The sequence below is a fragment of the Poecilia reticulata genome, chromosome 20, assembly GCF_904066995.2.
Source record: "Poecilia reticulata chromosome 20, P_reticulata-male-v2, whole genome shotgun sequence".
Taxonomy (NCBI): Eukaryota; Metazoa; Chordata; class Actinopteri; order Cyprinodontiformes; family Poeciliidae; genus Poecilia; species Poecilia reticulata.
This window is the reverse complement of record NC_088849.1, coordinates 19,260,661-19,271,418: the sequence shown is the minus strand read 5'-3', so window position 1 is coordinate 19,271,418 and position 10,758 is coordinate 19,260,661.

Below are 10,758 nucleotides of genomic sequence, written 5' to 3'. Positions count from 1 at the left end.
ATCCTACACTTTTCAAAACGAGAACGTGTCATTTATTAAAGGTGGATATGTAGGCAGATTGAGCTTCAAAAGGGAGGAAATGACTACAAGTAAACTAAAGTCAGCTAAAGCAACTGGAGCGCTGAGAAACCAGTCTGAACAAGGATGTGGGAAAACGAATCTCTAAAGATCCGTGTTAGAAAACTGCAGCAAAGCGGGAAAGTCGGGGGTGGTGCAGATATGAAAAAAAAATTGAAACTTCAGCTAAAGACTGTGAGTATTTGCATGAATGTAATTTCTTGGTTTTCAATTTTTAGCAAATTTACAAGAATATCAAACATTACTCCACTTGTTATAATGAGGTATTAGTGTGTAGGATTTTGAGGAAAGAAGCCAATTTAATACAATTTGGAATAAAGCTGTAACGTAGCAAAATGTGGAAAAAGTGAAGTGCTTTGATTACTTTCTGTATGCACTGTAAAATCATGGCAATACTGAAGGAAAACTTGGAAGAGACTGAGGCACAGGTTCACCTTCAAGCTGGAAATGTAATCTAGTAAAGGAGCCAGAGCTACAAAGCAGTGGATTAGATGAGAGCATGTTTAAATGCACACATGAATGAAACTAAAAATCCATAAATTAAAAGTGCCAATAAAACACACTACGGTTTGTGCTTGTAGCAAACTGAAAAGGCTCAAGTGGCATGAATACTCCTGCAAAATGCTGCATTCTCAGGGTAGCCATGTAGAACACTTGATCTTATTATGGGAATTCATCTGAAGGTCACAGTAGCTGTGTTTCCACTCACCATAAAATCATTTCAATTGGAATAAAACACTGCTTAATGCAAACTTTTCAATAAAACGTTGTTGTGCTAGGATGAGGTGTTTTTTTTTTGGCTGTATCCAAATAAATATATTTCGCAAAACTGCAATGAAAACACAGTTTTTGCATCAACAAGTCATGTGATCAACAGCCGGATGTTACTACTGGCAAAAACCACGAAGAAGCCAACAGGAAGTGGTTGGAGGATGATTGTTTGTTTTTGTTTTTTTTGGACAACGTGCAGCTGGCTGCACCAGAGCAGTTCATAAAAAGTTTTGTGTTATTGCAACATGTTGAATCCATAGTTCTTCTGTAAAGTCATGGACTACATTTTCACAACAACGCTGCATACGCAGCCGCTTCCAAGCATAAGGATCTTGTTGCTTCAATGCTTGAATAAGATGCAGAATAAACCTCATGTGACTGTTCATCTGTGGCTGCCATGATTTTTAATGACTTATCACATGAACAAGCTTAATCACATGTGATTTTAATTACATTTTTCATTCAACAGAAAGACCATAATGGCAAAAAATTAAACATCAGAATAATATAGTCCAAGATTTGTGCGCATTTGTGATGGAAATGCAGCCAGTGTTGGGAAATAATTTTGTCTGTTTATTTTATCTGCATCTCCACATCTGTCCAATGGAAAACCTCTGTTTCTGCTTCGGTATCAAACTCCTCTCAGCAGTTATTCTGCTCTTGCAGGATAAACTGTAAAATGACCACACACATTAAAAAACACAAAGCATATCAGCATTTCTTCTGTAATGCCACTTATCAGGTCACACTCGTTTAAACCGCAGATAGAGATTAGAGTAGGAAACTCAAACAGCCGCTGCTTTGCTCAGACACATTTATTCCCAAGATATTCCACTAATGGGCAACTCCAGTTCTGCTGGGGGCGTTTGGACGTTCCTTGCTGGTGCCTCCCTCTGCCTCACTCAGCAGCCCTGCTTGGAGAGTGATGAGGAAATGGCCTCTTCCTGATGTATATTGACAGGATGAAGGAGTCTGAACGTGTGGTTTGGGTGCATGTGTGTGCATGTGTCAGCAAGCGTTTGCAGAAAACTGTCTGCGAGAGAGAGAGAGGGAGAGAGGGAGACAGGCAGGAATCTGCTGTGTAATTACAGGCGATAGAAAATAAGGGAGACTGTTAGATTTAGGGACATAATGGAAAGCTGAGAGGAATGTGCTGATTAATGGTTGGGGGGGAATCGAAGTAGCATCCCTAAGCAGCTCGGCTCATTAAAGTTCAGTCTGAGCCAGCGCTCCCTTCATTAGGCCCTAAAACAGCCTGAAATGCTACTCTTGTGTGGTATCCTCATTAAAGCTACAGATGATAATAAAACGAAGGCTGGATTCTCTTTTGTCAGTTCAAGCCACTGTGCTTCAATTAAATAAGGGAGAAACATTTTTAGAAAAGAAAGCTTTGTGTCTGGCTGTGTAAGTGGAATATCTCTAGCACTTTGATTCGTGAATATATAATTATAATTACACAGTAAAAATGTAATTTCACTGCAAAAACATAAAATCTCACCAAGTATTTTTGCTCTAGTTTCTTGTGCAAATATCTCAGAACACTTGAAATAAGACAAAACTTATTTTAAGTAAATAATATCTTAATATTGATGAAAAAGTACTTGGTAGATTATTTCTCTGCTAATGGAACAACAAATTTGTCATCAATATTAAGGAATTATTGACAAGCTGAAAAGTGACTTGTAAGTCAGTGTACCAAAATATTTGCTTTAGAAGCAAAACCAAAAATACTTTGTAAGATTTTGTTATTTTTGCAGTGTTTGGCTCTGAGATTTATCAACAAATATAGGAAAAAAGGGGAAAATACTAGCTGAATGAATATACATCAGGTTGTTTGTACTAATGAACACAAAAACATCCTATTTAACTCTGCATAGTTCAGTTCAAGGTTCCACATCAATTTAAATTGCACCCACCAGATAGTTGTTTCCAGATGGAAAGCTCTGAAAACTCAACAACAGACACTCGCAGACTGCCTTCATGAAACAAAAAGAGCTAGAATGTGACATCAGATCCAATCTCTGTCCACACTAGCATGAACAGCAATAAATATTATATGAGCTTTTAGCATTGGCACTGCTGGACACAGGAATGAACCACCCAGTTCCTTTCACTCCCCGTGGCCTTGTGCTGGTAAGAGCATCTGGAATCTGGGGCTAATTGGTCACAAGCAGCAAGAAACACGAGTAAACCTAACACCACAGTTAAGGGGATAAACAGGTTTTTCAAATATTTTGGTTCGTTTGACTCAGTGCTGTGTGAAAGCAAACCCCAACAGCTGAAAATGTAACAAATGTTGCAGTTTTTGTCCCCATCAGGTGTTTCTGAACTTCTCTCTCTCTCTCTCTCTCTCTCTCTCTCTCTCTCTCTCTGTCCTCATCACTTTACAGTAAATAGTGAGAAAAGACTTGTTTAAAAGGAAAACGCGTGTAACCAGTTTTCAACAGTTGCCTTGAATACATCCGATTTTCAACAAACAATAATCACATCAACCAGTTTAAAGCAAGTTGATCTGTCACATGTTGAACTTATACTCAACTTGATAGGCAGGGATGAGAAGAGTTAAGTTATTTTATCAAGCTGTAAGGAACATATATGACGTTCTTGTGTTGGATGATATTTAAGCTGATATTGAAAACACAAAACCAATCTGACATATTGATTAAATTATTTACAAATCAGGACACTCCTAAAGACAGTCAGTGCAACTTTATCCATTATTAGTCTCAAAACATCAGTCAGCTTTTCAGCACCTGGTTGTTTTGGGTTGTCATTATTTCACTCATTTAGGGATGCTTACTTGATTTTTTCTTTTTGTCTAAACTCTTGCAGATTCTTACATAAATTAAAAACAAATCTGTATGTGTGTTCCTGCTGGATTTAAAAAGAAACATTAACAATTATAAAGGAAAAATGCTAAAATTATTGAATATTGACAAAATCTACTAGTTATTTCACTAAAACGTGGGAAAATAGTTTTCTCATAAGTGAAATAATCTGCCAGTGGAAGCATAATTTTCCTCAATCAATGTAAAGGAATTATTTTCTTATTTTTTGCCGAAAATGTACTTGTAAGCTGGTTCTGCCGTATTTCAAGTGAACTAAGATGTTTTTTTTACAAAAATACTTGGTAATATTTTGTGGTTTTGTAGTCATATTGCATGTTTTCCTCCCTTCAATCATTTTGAGCAACTCATCTGTAAGATGGACATTTTAAAATGCGCTCCATCCTGGGTGCCACCGTCAGGTAGCATCAGTGATTTGATCAATCACGCTGCGTTTGCCGTCCAGAGGATAAATCGCTGTGGTAACAGAGTTGACCATGGCGGACAGTAGAAGGGAAAGTCTGACTCATCGCGCTCAATAAAACAAAGAGCAAACAACAAGTGCGTCAGGGACGGATGTTCAGCAGCTATAAATGTCAAAAGCATCATTTCCCAGGGAGATGGGAGGTCGGATCACAGCACAGCGCTCCTCAAAAAAACGTTACAGCCGGCTGAGCTCATCAGTTTCCATGTCTGGAAAAAAAATCCCTGCTTTTGATTTAGGATGAACTGGTTTCTAATTTATTCTCAAACAGCCTGCAGACACCAGCGTTCAGCCGATGAGGAGGGATTTACAGATGAAATATTACCTGGGAGGTGACATCACAGAGTCCGTTCACAGTGGTGGCTGCTCAGCAGCTTTCTCTCAGGTTTACCAGAGTGAGTTTCCCCACGTGTGAGTGTTTTACTCTCCCAGTCAGATCCAGGAGAAGACAAGCATTTGTGATTCATTGAGAGGCGGAAGTGGGCAGGTGTAACAATCTGACAGCGTGCACAAGTAGTGCTGTGATTAAACACAATTAATCACTACTCTTAAGCTTGAAATGTAAATATGCAAATCCTACAATGTAATATAGTTTCAAAAAATGTTTAAGAAAATGTTTTATTGTCTCAAAGCAAAGATGTCTGAAGAGTCTCAGTTTTCCAGGTCATTTTGTTTTCAACCCTGATTTAGAAATGTTAATAAACTGGTTGTGTTTCGGTGGAAGGATAATTCATAATTGTAATATGAACAAACTCCATTGTTTTATCCAAACTCCCATCACAATGTGTTTTAAAAAGCGAAATTTGTCGCTCAGCGCACCACTTTGACTCTCCTCACTCAACTTTTCATTCACTTGTGACTCAGCATTGTTGACCGCAGTACAAGACAGTGTTACGGGTTCGACACGGGTCCCTCTCCATTCACTTTCTATGAAACTTGTGCGATGAGGTGAGTCACTTACCTTGTGTTCATAACATTTACTGACAGAATCTCTAGGTGCAGCCAAGGTGTTGACTGAATCCATTTTGGTTATCTCAGGATTGGGACTCTTCTTTTTGCAGATGATGCGATTCTGTTGGTTTCATTAGTCCCTGATCTCCAGCTTTCACTGGAGTAAAATGTGAAGCGGCCAAACTGAAAATTAACACCTCCAAATCTGAAACCGTGGTTTTAAGACCGAAAAGTATAGAGTGCCGTCCTCGAGTCCAGATTTACAGACTTTTAAATCAGGAGTTTTACATTTTAGCTCCCCTCTGTCTTCACCACTACAAACCAGAGCAACGTCAAGACACTGGGTCAACCTTTCTTACCTCACTACATCTAAGAACCAGCTGACTAAGAAGAATTGACTTTCTTCTTAATCTGTTAAAACTTGGTTGTGAACCACAGTAGTGCATATCGAAGATCATGACCTGAAGATGCCAAGAACCACATAATCTGCAAAAGAGGCAAAGATGAAACCTTGGAGTTCCCGAACTCGAACTTTTCCTTTTGAAATCCTGTTCACATGCACCAAAAACAAGTCTTAATGGAGTGAAACCCAAGCTGGGAACAAGACTGAAGTGAGCTTTGCTTAATAATTGAAGACCAGTTCATCTTCCAGTGCTAAGATGAAAACTATCATGAGAGCCTCCATTTCAACACTCCCGTTTTAAATATTGTGATGAAGGCTGAGAAGTGACCCTGTTGTTTGAACATACTCCATAATTCCTCTTTTTGTAAAAATTTGGTCCAATGCTTCAGTCTTCCTCTCTACAGGTACAATTCTGCTAAGACAAGTGAGCCAAATTTCCTCCACAGCATTGTAAAACAATGATTGCAAACACTTAATGGCCATTAAGTGATTCAATTACCATTTGAAAACTGCATATTTTATAGTCTGTTTTGCCAAATATTAGAATTTGTTTGATGATCTGAAACAGTTCAATGTGACAAAATCAAAAAGAAAGAAATCTGCAACGGGGGAAACACCTTTTCACTCTAAAAAATATCCAGAAGGTCGGGTTATTTGGGGGGAAAAAAAATTTAAATGAGAGATGACTCAAGACTGTTCAACAGGGCTGCACATGATCACTTTATAAAAGATTTAACTGAGATATATGATAAGGACGAACAGCCACAACATAAAAAACAACTTTAGATTATCTTTATAAGAATCTGCAGACAGACCTTTCCAAGAAAAAAATTAATTGTTTCTGGAATGACTTACTCACAGCAACCCACAGTTAAAACCTCAACCTCAAGTTTCTATATCTGAGAAATCTCTACTTCTAATGATATACCAAAGTTCAGCATTTCCTGAAAGCAGCTGAAGAGTCAGTCAGTGGGAGGTTGGTGCCAGTGGGTGTGAAAAAAAAATCCCTCAGACAGTTTAGGCTGATGAGGGGAAACTGAATTGAGTGACAATATGTGAAAAGAGTGAAAACAAAGCAATTTCCAATTTCCAGAAGCTGCTAGATGTTTAATTCAAAGGAAACAGATGTTTTTCTTCTGGTTTCTGTTTTGGTGTTTCATAAACTGCAAGGCTTTGCTGCAGTTCTGAAAGTAATCCAGAATACTTTCAGACTAAAAATAAAATAATAAAAAGAATAAAACAAATTCACTGTGTAAACTGATTCATTTCTCTTCACCTGTTTTCTGGATTTAACTCATTTAAAGTTTGAGATCTCCTGGATTGAGGAGAAAGTTTCCTTTTGGTTTCTTTTATCAAACCTTGAAAAATTTGATTACGCTCAGATTGGATGAGGCACCAAAGCAAAACACTTTATTATGTTAAGGTATCTGCCTTTATTTGATTTTCAGAATGCAAATAAGATGCAGAACTGAATCATTTGCTTATGTATACATGCACATTTTGTGTTTGTTTTCTCTCTGTGGGTTAGTCTAGCTTGCAGTAAAACTAAAATGTTTTTTCCGTCTAAATTGTTTTTACAAACTAAAAAAAAAAAACTTGTTTACCTAACTACCTGTTGCTGTATGATAGAAGAGAAGCAGCATATTGCTTACTGCAATTCCTGACTACAATATCAAAAGTGAAAGTTTCTCTATTGTTACAAGGACATTTAGAGATTTTGAACAAACCAACCTTTAATGTGAGTTTTATTCAGTGTGGATAAGAAACAATTCATTTTATTATTTCATATTGTAATTTAGTTATTGTCTGGCAACTTTTAATTAATAATCTCTAATAGGTGTAAATATGATCTGACACAAAGGTCCATTTTTGAGGGGTATCTTTCTGCATGGTGTTTGTGTGTTTTCTCTGTGAATGTGCGGATTCTTCCTGGGTACTTTGACTTCCTCAAACAACCAAAAAAAAAAAAAAAAAAAAAAAAACATGACCGCTGGGTTAATTTGTGTCTCTAAAGTGTCTTCAGGTGCTTTTGTCCTGAGATGTGTTTCATGGACTGTGTGGGATGGGAGGAAAAAACAAGCGGCAAAGGAAACTGCTTTGTGTTTTCTCTGAAAGAAAACAACAAAAACACAAACATTAATCACTAAAACACGTCATAAAAAAATAATTTTCCGAAGTGCTGAAGAGGTGCTGAAGAGGTTCTAATGTGTGGCTAAAGAGGATTAGGAATAGAAAATGTGCTGATCCGTAATATTTCTACTGTATTCTGTGGATGTCTCAGTTGGAGCACACAATGAATGGACTCCAAAGGTTTATTATTCTTCTTTACAAAGGATGCCAATGAGTATTACTCAGAGGAAATCCCTCCAGAGCTGCTGATTCTCTCTTGGTTTTGGTAGATAGAGGGAGCTCCTCTCCTGTAGTTAGCTCCACTCTGATTGGGTGACTAACAGCTTGAAGATGAGAATCATTTCAGAACTATTTATTTTTGCACTTCTCATTGTTCTCCTCTGATGAGTCAAATTCAGCAGAAGTGTTGGAAAGCAATTATTTGGAGTCTGTAAAAAAGCCATTTTGTCAATTTTCTTTTTTTGTTGAACTTTTAAAAACAGGGGATTGAAGAACAAACCTCAGCTCTTTTCTCGTCTTAACCGGCTTTTTATTTGATCTGACGACGACTCAAATGAATTCTCTGCGCACTGACCGGCCATCTGCTCTAACCTTGTTCCATCGACCATAAACAAGCCGGCTCCATCAGTGAAAAAAAAAAAAAAAAAAAAAAAGTCCTGGCCAAATATTTGCCGCTCTGCGACCCCATTTGGTCGAGCGTGTTCTCTGTTTGCATTTCAATGACCCACGGTCAGTGTCAGAACGGAGGCACGTGTGTCCCTGACGAGCTTTCCCCTGATAAGACGCCGGCAGAGGAGAAAAGGCAGCAGAGGGGCCTTGTGTGGATGGGAGCGGGGTGAAGGATGGAGCAAACACAGACAGGCTGCTGGTTCACACATGAGCTCTGGCTTCAGTATCTCTACACATCACACAGTCTCAGCCGGATCCCTGATAGCAGCTGATAGTTTCCTTTTTGTTTTCCGCTTCCTAACAGTTCATAAAATAACCCCACTGAGGAGGAAGAGAGACGATTGTTATTCATCTGCTTATTATCTGAACTCCATTTAGTACACCTCCCACTGCTCAGTGGAGCGTACAGCAGTATCTTAAATCCCCAAGCCTCTTAATTACAGCTCATGCAAATCACAGATCACATTTTTTGTGAACGAGAAAGTGAGAAAGCGGCTCTCGGTTTGTGTGTGCACCTTTTTTTAATTTTTTGTGCCGCAAATATGAAATTAGCTGAGGAGGATGGGATTGTGTGTGGATTAGGCAGAGAGATTTTACCAAACGTGGACTTCCTACGTGTAATTCATTCTGGCGTCCTTGAAATTGCTACTGTGAGAAATTCAGCATCTGCAGTGCACAACCCTCCACCCCTCACCACCACACCATTATCACCACTCCCATGTTTGCGTGAAGCCCTAGTGCATGAAAGCCGCCGCTGGTGCTGCTGGTGCCGCTGGTGCCGCTGGTGTGGGTTTTTGTGAAATTTTTACCACTCCTAAAAAAATTGAAGTCTTTGTGGCAGCGTTTGACGTCTCAGACAGTTTGATGCCTCCCTCTGTGAACCGCTGATCCGCTGAAAGAGTGGGTTTCCATAGCATCACAAAAATGCTCCCTGCACTCTGTTTTAAAATAAAGAAATAGGGTATATCCTGACAGGAAGCCAGTTGCTTTTATGTTTGAATCTTTTTGGTTATTTCTCCTGGAAGCCTTTCGAAGGTGTGCTCTGAGGACGGAGTGGCCATGAACACATCGCCAGGAATTCAGTAAATTAAATCTGATGCGGCTCGTTTGTTAGATTGAAAGAACCTTTGTAAAATAACCTGTAAGCGGGTATTAAACATACTTTTCACAAGGGGAAAACCTTAATAATTAACAGAAATAAAGGCTTGAATACAGTAGTCTGTGTGCAATTAAACTAAAAGCTTTCCCTTATGGCTGCAGGGTCTCACCGTTGTCATTTTGCAATAATAAAGTCCTGGGTTCAAATCCTGGCTGGGAGTAAATGATGAATACAATGGACACAAAATGCTCAGTTTATTTTAAAAGTCAGCTGAAAACACCAAAAGAAAGCATTCGAAAAGCCAAATTTTATTCTGTTTGCATCAATGCAACGTCTAATTTATTGAATGGGTTTGCATTTTCTTAAAACTAATATCAATGTTAGATAAAGATAACCCATGCAGATGGAAGAAATTTTGTTTTCAAATACTGTTGTCATTCATTAAGTCAAATAAGGTATCTAAATACAACATACGTACCAATAGCCAAACACGGTGGTGGCAGTGTGATGGTCTGGGGCTGCTTTGCTGCTTTAGGACCAGAATGATCTGTGGTTATCAATGTAGCTATGAATTCTGCTCACATTGAAACACATTTAAGAACAACAAAATGTCCTGAATGGCTCAAAAACGGAGGTTATTTTGGAGTGGTCTAGTCAAAGTCTAGACTTAAATCTAATTGAAGTGCTTTGAGATTACGCTGAACAAGTGGTTCATGCTTAAATAAAACAATTCTGTAAAGAAAAGTGGGCAAAACTTCCTCCACAGGGATGTTAAAGGTTCATTACCAGTTTTCACAAAGTTATTAGATTAATTGGGTAATTGCTTTCCATATATTTACCCAATTACCCAATTTATGTGGGTCATCTTGGTTTATATGACAAGTATTATGGCAGTGACAAATAAAAAAATAAAAAAATAAAATTGTGAGAATAAAGTTACAAAATTACACGAATAAAGTCATAATATTATGAGAATGAAGTTGAGATATTGTGGCTACTCTAGTAATTTCATTAATTGTTTTTCTTTTTTAATGTGACTCCTTCAAATGTTTCTGTAGCTTGTTTGCTTTAGTAAATAAAATTATCAATTAATTACCACTCTTATTTTTCCAACCCTTTCTTTTGTTTGGTATTAAAATGTTTTCATATTTGGAAACATCTATGTCTGACAAAAAAGGCAAAAACATCCATGAGGTGGTTAATACTTTTTGCCGCACTCTAGGCGAAAGGTCATTTTTGTTGGAGTATTTTATTTATTTATGTCTTTTCCCCTATAGCAGCTCGAAGCTGAAGAACAGTTTCTAGTTTCTTCCCAGGGCACAACCTGAATAATAAGACGTGGGCTAGG